This window comes from Rhipicephalus microplus, unplaced genomic scaffold (assembly GCF_043290135.1).
Source record: "Rhipicephalus microplus isolate Deutch F79 unplaced genomic scaffold, USDA_Rmic scaffold_14, whole genome shotgun sequence".
NCBI classification, from domain to species: Eukaryota; Metazoa; Arthropoda; class Arachnida; order Ixodida; family Ixodidae; genus Rhipicephalus; species Rhipicephalus microplus.
Window position 1 is genome coordinate 19,703,776 of NW_027464587.1, and position 12,950 is coordinate 19,716,725.

At 47.0% G+C, this 12,950-nt stretch overlaps 1 protein-coding gene across 5 annotated transcripts in view; it reads right to left on the reverse strand.

The window, feature by feature from the left end:
- The window catches only part of LOC119180589 (receptor-type tyrosine-protein phosphatase kappa), a 631,290-nt gene that overhangs the window by 120,521 nt on the left and 497,819 nt on the right, over nt 1-12,950 (reverse strand). The gene's annotated exons all lie outside the window — the stretch shown is intronic.

Below are 12,950 nucleotides of genomic sequence, written 5' to 3' on the forward strand. Positions count from 1 at the left end.
GGAACTGGTGCAGGGGCCCGCGACGCAACTTCTGCGTACGAAGGCACTGGGAAGCGCACAGGAGACGGGGCATGTGCAACGCTTGTCATTGATGCCAGTTCGTCCTTGATTATCTCTCGCAGGTTGGGAGGAGGTGTGTGGACAGACGCAACGGTAGGGTTGCCTGGAATAAGGCCGTGAAGTTCTTCTCTGACAATTGTGCGGATAAGGGCCCGCAATTCATGCTCTTTGGTAAAGCGAGCGTCGCAGGAGGCGTGTGGAAGGCGCATGGAATGAAGCGCGTCCAGGCGTTGGCATGTAGTGATGACGTCCCGGACGGTAGTCGGATTCTGAATCACAAGAGCATTGAATGCCACAGAGTTGATACCTTTCAGTAGATGTCGGATGCGATCGGCCTCCGTCATGTCATTTTGTGCTCGGCGACAGAGAGCCAGAATATCTTCAATGTAGGACGTATACGATTCGTCGTCCCCTTGGATGCAGGTTGCGAGCTTCTGTTTCGCTACTACAGAACATCCTGCAGACGTGCCAAATACCTGACGGAGATGCCCCGTGAAGGCCGACCAACAGGAGAAGTCGCTCTCGTGGTTGTAATACCAGGTTTTAGCGACGCCATCGAGGTAAAAAGGAACGTAGCGCAGTTTGTGCGCCTCGTCCCAATAATTACAAACGCTGGTTCTATCATAACTGTCGAGCCATTCTTCGACGTCTTCGTTGCGAAGGCCGGAAAATACCGGAGGGTCTCGATGAGAGGTACTCACGGTGTAGTGAAGTTTAGGTGGCTGAGAAGGAGTGGTTGCAGCAGCGGGTGGGTTGGGTTCTGCCATCGCTGTTGCTTGAGGGCACAACCGTCGACCAGACCGGAGCTCCAGGGGTGACGGGTAGAGCAGGAGGACGTGGGAACCAGAGCACGCTCCACCACTTATGAGACCACGTCCGGTACGGCAGCAACCAGGTTATCCTTTTTTAATCCAGACGCACGAGCCAGAGAGCGAGCCCGCGTGACATACGATGATGATCACTACAATGGTTTGGTCATACAGATGAAGATGAAGTACATAGTCAGCGCTCACAATATATATATATATATATATATATATATATATATATATATATATATATATATATATATATATATATATATATGGCACAACGAGAGCATTGTCAACAAGGACAAATATATTTATTTCCCAACAGTTTCGGGAGGGGTCCTCCCTTCATCAGGGGATGAGATATACTGACATGAACTTTCAAACTTCGTTGCTGCCGCGTCCCTCTCGCCTTGAAAGATGTTTGCGAGAGGGAGAGGGAACTAATAAAGCGGGGGAAGAAAAAAGTCGAAAAAAAAGAAAAAGAAAGAAAAGAAAGAAAGTCAAAAAGAAGAAGAACCACTGTCAAAAAAAATTCCAACACACACAAGAGCATTGTTTAACCATGCTAATTCCTATTCAATGTAATGAATAATTGTCTTATCTGAACGAGTGACAAACAACTACTGCACTCCTTTCATTTTGCCTAGGGTGCATTTTCTTTTTTCTTTCTTTTTTCTGGTGGGTGGTTCCGATATTGAAAAAAAAAACAATCTTACTGAATTAAGTCATTGAATCTTGGCCGATCCCCCTGAGTGGGTACGAGCCACGGCTGTGGAATCATCATCATCATCAACACTGAGAACGAAACTAACTGTCCGTGTACGTCCACATACGGTTCTTATCACGTGCTGTTCAGTTCTCGGCGTGTGTCGGGCCACCCAAGATTGTCGCCGCGGTGGCGGGAGGGTCCGTGACGGCGTGCGTAAAGAAAGGGTTTCCCCTTAATTGGTCGGTCGGCGTGCGGCGTGCGTAAAGAAAGAATTTTCCTTTAATGGGTCGGTTGGCTCTTTACCTTTAATCTTCATCTGTTTCCCTTCAATGGTCATCAAATGGTAGGCGAACGTAAACACTTTGTATGTGCATGTAGAAAAACAAAAAAGGAAGAAAAAAAAGGAAAAAAAAGAAGAAAAACAAAAAAAAACAAGAAAGGACAGTGTACACGTACGAGTCAGTCAGAAAAATGCATGGTCTCCAGCTATCAATTTTTGTCACCAATTTCCTCCTGGCTTACTTCTCGAAGGCAGTTGAGTTTTCCGAGGTCCTCGTTGATGCCGGCTACTAATGTTCGAAATTTGAAAATAAAATATGCCTCACGCTGTTCGCGCTCGCGCCTGTTTGAGAAACCGGACTGCAAAAGAGTTACGCTGATATTTTCAAAACTGTGGTTTGGCAGGCGCAAATATCTAGATAGGGGTAGCTTCGGTAGTGAAGTGGCGTGGTACTGGTGATTATTGAACCGCAGCCGAAACGGCGTGTCTGTTTGGCCGATATATTCTTGTCCGCAGATGTTGCAATGTAGCATGTATATTACGTTACTGCAGTCACAATTAAGGCTTTCAGTTATGCAGAATTTGAAATCCGAGAAGTTCGCTTTGGATTCACGTGTTGTGACAATCTGTGGGCATACCTTGTATCGAGCTTTTCCGCAGGGATGGCCCCCTGATTGAAATTTGGGGGTGTTTGTTTTTGCTCTGACAAGAATGTCCTTCAGATTTTTATCCCTGCGGTACACCACGTGAGGTGGCTTCACGAAAATAGAAGTTAGTCGTTTGCTTTGCCTGATTATGTTGAAATGGCGGGAAAGTATGTTGTTGATTCGTGGCGCTGATGAGGAGTAAGTTAGTACAAGGTTCGTTTGGGAAGTCGTTTTAGATACTCTGTTTGGTCCCTTAAATATATCATTCCTGTTCACGTTGCGAGCACGTAGTTTGGCATCGTCAATAATGTCTTCCGGATAATTTTGTTTCAATAAGGAATGCTTTAGGTGTTCCGCGTGTCTGTCAAATTCCCGCATATTGGTGCATATTCTTCGGTACCGGTAGGCCGGAGAACATGGAATACCCGTTTTGCAATGCTTTGGGTGGCTGCTGTTGAAATGTAGGTACATTTGACGGTCTGTAGGCTTTTTGTAAAGGTTTGTTGACAAGCGGTCATTTTTGACCGTGACAGTGACATCCAAAAAGTTAATGCTAGTTTTGAAAACTTTGTGCGTGAATTTTATTGACGGGTGGCATTTGTTAAAATTTTCTATGAAGCGTAAAAGACTTCCCTCATCATGGTTCTATATCATAAAAATATCGTCTAAGTATCTTCTGCAGTAGAAAGGTTTCAAGGTGCGTCCCTCAATGAATGGGATTTCAAGTGAAGCCATAAAGGTGCTCGCGAAGTTTGGGGCCATTTTCGTGCCCATTGCTGTGCCACTGACCCGAAGGAAATGCTTGCCATTGAACTCAAAATTGAACCGAACTCATTGAACCGAGTTATGCCAGATTTTTGACGAGTTGCGCAGGCAACATCTTTCCACCCGACGTCTCTCGGTGCTCGACGACTCTTTGTCCAGCCTGTCCATTCTTGGCATAGGAGAAGACCATGTCCCTTTTCTCTCCAAGATCCAAGAGTTCATCCGCACTGAGGTCGCTCGTCAGCTCTCTTTGATGTCCTGCGTACCCGATCAACCACGCAGATTGACGTCTACACTCCGCGACTTCATTCAAGACCAGGTCGCACAAGTTCTTGCTCCCGCCCATGAACCGCCCCCAGCCGCCGCACCTCTCACGTACGCCGAGGCCGTTGCTCGACCTCGACAGCCTGCGTTCCAGCCAGCGCCTATGTATTCGCCGCCGACCTATTCCCCACCGCCTACGCCGATACCACTTCGGCCGCAGTTTTCTGCCCCCCAGCCGCAAGTCGGAGTCTACTCCTTCTGATGGCGAACCTACGACAACCGTCCCATATGTTTTGCTTGTGGCGGTGTTAGCCACGTGGCGCGTAATTGTCGTCGTCACCAGGCTACTCAGAACATTCGACGAATGCCCTCTTTTGACCCTCAGTTTTCTTCTACGCCTTCAAGCCCTCCTTCCTCTTCCTTTCCTTCTGATCGTCCAAACGGCCCGACGCGCCGCTCTCCATCTCCGCGTCGACGTTCGGTTTCCTCTATGCGTCGCCGTTCCGGACCCACCGACCAGGAAAACTAACGGCCGCAGTTCCCGAGGCACGAACTGCACCCCCGTCGCCATGCACAAGTCCTCGCCCCTGTCCAGCTAACGTCATTGAAGTGTCAGTCGATGGTATCGTCGTCATGGCGCTTGTCGACACCGGAGCCGCATCCGTCCTTTCCGTCAACCTGTGCCGCAAACTCTGCAATGTTCTGACGCCATTACCCAGCCTCTCTCTTAGAACGACTAACGCACAAATTGTAACACCTCTCGCAGCCTGTACCACACGAGTCGTCATCGAAGGGATTGTGTATATCATTGAATTTGTTGTGCTGCCCTCGTGTTCCCATGACATGATACTCGGCTGGGACTTCCTTGCGAATAATATTGCTGTCATTGACTGCTGTCGCGCTGAACTTGAGCTATCTGCACTTCGTGATGTGTACGCTGTCTAAGCCTCCCTGCCGTGTTATAAGCTGTTTGTTTCGCACGACACCACCGTACCACCGCGCTCTTCTCTGCTGGTGACTGTGTCGTGTGACGCTATTTCCGACGGTGATGTTTATTTACGCCCTCTGCTCTGTTCATTCAACGCAAATGTTCTCCACTGCCTGTTGCTCTGCTTACTCTCCACCATGGCGTCACGAAGACGCTCGTGTAAAATACGCTAGAAGGGCCTTTACCTTTATTAAATGGTGAATGTCTTGGTCATGTGCATCCAATCGACGCCCGTCACATTTTTTGACGCTCCATCTAGTTTACTTTCTACGGACATCAGCGCACTCATTTCTGACTCTGTTGTTGACCAGTCACTCCTTGACGCTTTCCACCGCTCCATCGATGTCGCAACGTCTTCTTCAGAACGAAGCCAGTTAGTGAACCTGCTGCAAATTTTCGTACTTCTTTTGACAGTCGCGCTTCTGGCCTCAGTCGCACATCGAACATATCTCACAAGATTGACACAGGAAGCCATACGCCTCTACAGCAGTGCCCCTACCGAGGCTCAGCGTCGCAGCGCCGTGTTATTGACGACCAGATTGCTGACATGCTCCAGTGGGGTATTGTACAGCCTTCTAACAGTACCTGGGCGTCACCGGTCGTTCTTGTTAAGAATAAGGACGGCTCTATTCGGTTCTGTGTGGACTATCGACGTTTAAACAAGATCACCCGTAAGCACGTTTACCCGTAACCGCGAATAGATGACTCCCTTGACTATTTGCAGGGAAAAGAATACCTCTCTTCGCTGGATTTACGGTCTAGATACTGGCAAGTTTCTATGGAAGCATCTGACCGACCGAAAACAGCATTTGTCACATCTGATGAATTATACGAATTTAACGTTATGCCTTTCGGCCTTTGTAATGCTCCAGCCACTTTTGAAAGAATGATGCACACTATTTTACGAGGCCTCAAGTGGAACACATGTTTATGCTACATCAATTACGTAGTTGTCTTTTCCACCAATTTCGACACCTATTTTAATCATCTTGAGCACGTCCTCACACGCCTCACCGACGCCGGCCTTCAACTCTACCTTAAGAAGTGTCGTTTTGGTGCCCGGCAGCTCACCATTCTTGGCCACGTCGTATCGCAGGATGGCATACTTCCCGACTCCGCCAAGCTTCGAGCAGTCGCCGATTTTCCGAAACCAAAGAACTTGAAGGAACTTAGAAGTTTTGTCGGCTTGTTGTCATACTTCCGACGCTTGATTAGAAATTTTTTTTCCATATGTGCGCCCCTTACGGACCTTCTTAGCGGCGACAAGGACCTTTTCACCTGGTCACCAGCATGCGAGGATGCGTTCACCAAATTACGCCGCCTGCTAACTTCACCACCCATTCTCCGCTACTACAATCCTGCCGCTCCCACGGAGGTTCATACTGATGCCAGCAGTGTTGGACTTGGCGCTGTGCTCGCGCGACGGAAGGCAGAGTTTGATGAATATGTCGTCGCCTACGCAAGCCGAACTTTGACGAATGCCGAGGCTAACTACTCCGTGGCCGAGAAAGAGTCTTTAACGACTGATTGATTTGTGGGGTTTAACGTCCCAAAACCACCATTTGATTATGAGAGACGCCGTAGTGGAGGGCTCCGGAAATTTTCACCACCTGGGGTTTTTTAACGTGCACCCAAATCTGAGTACACGGGCCTACAACATTTTCGCCTCCATCGGAAATGCAGCCGCCGCAGCCGAGAATCAAACCCGCGACCTACGGGTCAGCAGCAGAGTACCTTATCCACTAGACCACCGCGGCAAGGAGTCCTTGGAAAATTTCGCCCCTACCTGTATGGTCACGCATTCGACGTCGTCACTGACCACCATGCCCTTTGTTGGCTATCCACACTTAAGGACCCTTCCGGACGGCTTGCTCGTTGGGCGCTCAAACTTCAGGAATACGACATCCGCATTATTTACAGATCCGGTCGTAAGCACACGGACGAAGACGCCCTTTCTCGCTCACCCATATCGCATGAATGTGTTTGCCTCTCTTCCCTCGAGCCTGCACTTGCGCCATCCGCCTTGCGCAACATGACGGTGGAACAACGAAAAGCATTCTTTCTGATCCACTCACTCCTTCGCCGTTTCGCGCTCTCCGCCACCGGGCTAGCAGCTTTTGCCTAAGGAATGGTCTTCTTTATCGACGCAGCTACTTTTCTGACGGTCGCAAGTGTCTCCTTGTGATACCCCGCCATCTTCGAGCTGCTATCTGCGAAGCTTTTCACGCAGACCCACAGTGCGACCACGCAGGCCTCTTCAAGACATACGCTAGGCTTCGACTCAGATTTTATTGGTGTGGCATGTATAACTACGTGCGGAAATTCATTCGCTAGTGTGCTCAGTGCCAACGACAAAAGTTATCCCCCGTGCAAGTCTACCTGTCACAATCTCTTCCTTGTCCTAGTCGACTTTTTGATCGCGTCGGCATTGAGAATTACAGACCACTACCATCAACTCTAGCTGGTAATCGCTGGATTATTGTTGCGATTGACTATCTGACACGCTATGCTGAAACAGCCGCGCTGCCGACTGCCACAGGCCGTGACGTTGGAACGTTTCCGTCGCAACGTTTCATTCTGCGTCATGGTGCCCCTCGCGAGCTCTTAGGTGACAGAGGCCACGCCTTCCTTTCTGACGCCTGGACGGCATTACTCAACGAATGCCGAATCGTGCACCGCACAAGTACAGTCATACAAGCCTCAATCGAATGGCATGACGGAGCGCTTCAACCAAACTCTTGGCAAGATTCTGTCGATGTACGTCGCCTCTGATCATTCAAATTGGGACCAAGTTCTCCCGTTCGTCACCTACGCGTAAAATACTGCCGTACAAGCTACTATTGGGTTTTCGCCATACTTTCTTCTGTACGGACGAGAACCTTCAAATACATTAGACACTATTCTTTTACATAAACCGTATGAGTGCAAAAGTACAACTCTGTCCGAAGCTGCCCGACATGCTGACGAATGCCGCCAGCTTGCCCGCTCTTTTTCTACCGAGGACCAGTGGCAGCAGCAATCCCGCCAGACTGGGGACCGTTCGGCTCCAAACATTCCACCTGGTTCATTTGTATGACTTCGGGCACCTGCTACCGCACCTGGCCGCTCCGCAAAACTTCTTCCCAAATACATCGGGCCATACCGCGTTGTAGAGCAAACGCCACTCGTCAACTATATTGTGGAGCCCATCATCCGATCCACAGACCTACGCTACCACGGCCGCAACACTGTCCACGTCTCTCGCCTCAAGACATGACCCATTAGTCGTTTCTTCTCCCTAATCCACCAGAATGGCGCCTTTTTGTGCGGAGCGCGATTGTAGTGAAGAAGAGGAGCTTCAGCGGCATTTCTCGGCGCCTCAGGGGCGTCACCATCAGCGTAAGCTCGTGCTTGCTGCGCTTGGCCGGATGCTGCTGACTGCTTCGCTTTCTGCGGCATTCTACTCTGCAAATAAACCCCGCTACAGTACATACATACATACATATATATATATATATATATATATATATATATATATATATATATATATATATATATATATATATATATATATATATATACATACATACATACTAGAAGTAATCATTCAATGTGGGCCAGTTAGTCTTCGTGAAGATATGAGGTATGGCACAACGGGAGCATTGCAAACAAGGATAAATATTAAGTTGAAATACGTGGCGCAAGGTTGCCAATGAGAAGAACGAGAAGAGACAGAAAGAGCGCCAACTCACAACTAAGCTTATTTTCATGAAACATTCACAATGTATAGGCTCTTGGAGGACATGCGCAGAATATTTCATTCACCGCACATGCAGGCATAAACATTTTGATGATATAAAAACGATTATTGCAATCACGATATGAGGGAACCATCAACAAACAGATATACCTGACGTCGATAAAAAACCAAACACACCCAAGCCTGCGCAAAAAAATGCAAGAAGAAAACAGCAAAAAGAACTGTCAGACACTTTGTAGCAACCATCTAAAGTACATCTAGATCCAACAGTTGGAATTCAATATCATGCAACAAAACAGAAGGCATGCTGACGCATGAGTCACCTCTCTTCCTTATGTGAAATGCTTCGAGTAACTCCCGTGCCAGCGCATCCCGGCTCGTTTCAAGTAGTCGCGTGTGATCGAACTGCGGCGTTCACCCACACGAAGCACAGTGGAAGAGCAAATGAGACTCTTTTCTATTCCTAATCGATAAAGAATGCTCCCTTAAACGGTCATTTGTATAGCGGCTTGTCTGGCCTATATAGACCTTGCCACAGCTCAGGGGAATTTCATAAACAGTGCTCACGGCATAACGCAGAAAGGGCTTTGCATGCTTCTTATCGCACACTCCTAGGCACATCTTGAAGAAATGCGGGCACAGAGCCTTGAAAGCTTGCTCAGAGCAGAGAAATACACCAGCACATGGTGCCGATTTGCAACCTTCTTTAGGTTGTGGGAGATTTTGTGCATGTATGGTACAAAATGTGGTCTTTTCCTCTGTCCTTGCAATGGCTCTCGCCTCCGAAAACACATAGCAGCTATAGACCTCTTGACCACTTTAGAATGTGCAGAATCATATGAAAGAAGTCTTTTTCTAGTTCTAGGGCTGAATTTCCAACAAACATGAGCCTCGCCCAGAGTCAGGTTAATATCTAAAAACTGCAAGCGTTTGTCAATGGGCAATTTATGGGTAAAAAGCATGTTGTCGGCATGTTTTCATGTTGTCGGAACACGTTCAAAACCAAATCTACCTTGCTTGAGTGCGTCACAGTGTTAATAGAAGTCAACACCGCGAGGAAATCGTCCACATATAAAAAAATCTTAGGGACTTTTTCTGATTGAACGGCATTGGTAAAGCATGATCAATAGACGCCAAAAAATGCTACAAAGAACAGGTGCAACGCAGGAGCCAATACAAATACCTTTGTTTTGAAAAAACAAACCATTATTAAAGGAAACAAAGGTGCTACGAAGGTAAAATTCTAAAACTGACATGAAGTTGGAAATGGATACGCCAGAAGTATTGATAAATGTTGTGCCCTCATGTTCCTCGATACAATCTCTTACACAGGATAAAAAGTTCATTATAAAGCACTAAGGAAAAAAGATCCTCAACGTCAATCGAAAGAAGATAACGGATGTCTTGTCTGCTTTTCAAGTGATCTATGACGTCACAGAAGCGATTTTGTTGCGAGAGGATCTACAAACGCTAACGTATTTAAATGTTTCAACAGATAGCGACTCACTTGCACATGCCAAGTACCATTTTCTGTCAAAATTGAACTAAACGGCATGTCAACTTTGTGCGTTTTTACATTAAAAACACTTCTAAGGAAGTTTTCTTGCATTCTAAAAGTGATTTAGCCAGACTGGCTAAATTAAAACTCTTGCACAAGTTAACAGCACGATTTTTAGCTTTGACGCTTTTACACTTTTAGGCTCAAAATTCTTCGACACCACAAATCCGCCTTCTTTGTCTGCCTGAAGAAAGGAAAGTTCATTCTCCTTTAAGTGCGAGACAACTCCGCCTGTGGTCGAATCGGGACGGTCATTTCTACGGTTCCGCAAAAGTGAGTCCGCACCCTCAAGCAGGCAGCGCTCGTGATTTTCCTCTTCAGCAGGGAAAGCAATTCGTGGGCTGATACCTTAGGAACAACGCTGAACTTTGGTCCATTCTTGAGCGCCAAAGCAACCTTCTAAGGAAGAGACACGTTCCCAAGAACTCTTAAATTGCCTGGCATTGGTCGTTTCGTCTGAAGCTTGGGAAGACGAACCAAAATGCACTGCTATCAGTACTCCGTTGTGTCATTTGCTGACTGACGAAAGACCCGCAGTTGTTCTTCAGCTATTTTTCCTGGGAAACTTGAGAAACACCGCAGCTGCCAAACCATGGCTGCTGTAGGGCAGTCGAGTACACGGTTTTCTCTGCTCCGAACAAGCTTTCAAGGCTCTGTGCCCGCATTCCTTTAAGAGGTGCCAAGGCGGTGTGCGATAAGAAGCATGAAAAGCCTCTTCTGCGTTGTGCCGCGGGCACTGTTTATGAAATTCCTCTGAGCTGTGGCAAGGTCTATATAGGCCAGAAAGGGCGCTGTACAATTGAACGTTTAAGGGAGCCTTCTTTATCAATTGGGAATGGAACAGGGTCTCATTTGCCCTTTCACTGTGCTTACTGTGGCTGCACGCCACAGTTCGATCGCACGCGACTACTTGGAGGGAGCCGGGATGCGCTGGCAGGGCAGTTACTCGAAGCCTTTCACATAAGAAAGAAAGGTGACTCGTGCGTCAGTGTACCTTCCGTTTTGTTATTGCATAATATTGAATTCTAACTGTTGGATCTAGATGTACTTTGCAGGCTTCGGTGTGTTTGGTTTTTTGACGACGTCAGGCATATCTGTTTCTTGCTGGTTCCCTGATATCATGATTTCAAGAATCGTTTTTTTTTTTATAATCAACATGTTCAAGTCTGCACGTGCGGTGAAATAAATGTTCTGCGCATGTCCTCCAAGAGCCTATATATTGTGAATGTTTCATGAAAATAAACTTAGTTGTGAGTTGGCGCTCTTTCTGTCTCTTCTCGTTCTTCTCATTGGCAACCTTGCGCCACGTATTTCAACTTAATATGTACAAACTAGCCCAACATAACGTACTGTTAATGATAAATGTAGTTATTTCCCAACAGTTTCGGGAGGGGTCCTCCCTTCATCAGTGGATGAGTATACTAACATGGACGTTCAAACTTAATTGCTGCTGCGTCTTTCTCGTCTTGAAAGATGTTTGCGAAAGTGAGAGAAAACTAAAAAAAACAAAAAAAACGCTGAGAACGCTGAGCACGACGCCAGAGGCATAAATAAATATGTATACACACCTATATATATAGGTTATAAACTTCGAAAATAGTGCAGTATAGGAAACAAAACAATAAAATCTTTATTTATTCCTAAAAGTTCCGGCTGGTGGACCAGCCTTCTTCGGAGGATGTAAGTGAAATGGTACAAGTTCCCGTAGCAGAGGGTCACCCTCACAGTTTGAAGACCCTCCAAAACAATAAAAAAAAAAACGAGACAAACGGGCGAACGAGGTAGCAACAGACAAGAAGCAGAAGAAGGAGAGGAACTAGAAAGGAGCGACGGAGAGCCGCCGGAAACGAGCGGGTAATTCTGGCATTGTTACTGCGTATAGGTAAGACGCGCCGCCAGCGGAGGCGACCAAGAAAACGGAACAATGTGAAACATTTTGCCGCTTACTCGCATCCCACACATGGATCGAGTTTAAGTTCACGTGGTTCAGCGGCTGGCCCGCGGCATCGCCCCCCCCCCCCCCACACACACACAAGAAGCATACGACCCGCTCCAGCTTTCGGAAAATAATGGCCACGTTAGAAAGCTAATGTGCCCTCTCCCCCTCCCTCCACCTGCCCTCTCTTGCAGAAAACTGTACAACCAGTCATACTGAAAATAAATGAATGGGTATCCTTGTAAAAGATGAACAAACAAAAATAAATAATACTAAAAAAGTACTCAGGAATGAAAATAAAGTCTAATAATACTAACACACGCCGTTTGGTTCACGTAGCATCGAATTAGTTTAGTTTCACGCGCTATATTGACCAACTTACGTGTGCGACTTTACGTATGTATAAATAAATTTGTTGAGTAATTCAATTTCTGTGTTTCACGAAACGTCGCGGAGGCACGTCAGTCGCCCAGGGCTCTCGTTGATTCCGTGGGTAAGTGATCTGAATTTCTTTATAAAGTATGACTCCCACTGTTCGCGCTCCCGTGTGTTCTGGAAGCTGGATTGTAGGAGTATGACACTTACGCGTTCGAAAGAGTGACCAGGAAGATGGATATGTTTAGAGAACGGCAAATTGGGGAGGCCCTTTACGTGTGCCCTGTGGTTGTTGAAACGCAAACGGAACGCGGTTTCCATGTGTCCAATATATTCCTGTTTGCACACCTCACAGCGAATTTTGTATACCACATTGGCTGAGTCACAGTTAACGTCGTCTTTAATTTTGTACACATAGTCTGAACAGGAGGCTTCGGCCGTATCTGTGGTCACCATGTGTGTGCACACCCTGCAGCGAGGTTTCCCGCACGGTCTACAGCCCTGATGGTGGTCGGATTTGTGTGTTTTCGCCCTGACCAGTAAGTCTCTCAGGTTTTTATTTCTTCGGTAAACCACCTTGGGCGGAGTCTGAAAAACGGCAGAGAGGCGACTATATACTCTGTTTAAGTATGTTGAAGTGGCGGGTTAGTATAGAATTCACCCGAGGGGCGGCGGCGCAGTATGTGAGGATTAAATTTGCCCCTCAAGTTATATCATCTTTATTCCCGCCTTTTTCTCCCATTGTTGATTCTCGGTCCAAAGAGCGAGCGCGCTCAATTGCATTGTCAATTATTTTTTCGGGGTACTTTTGACGCAA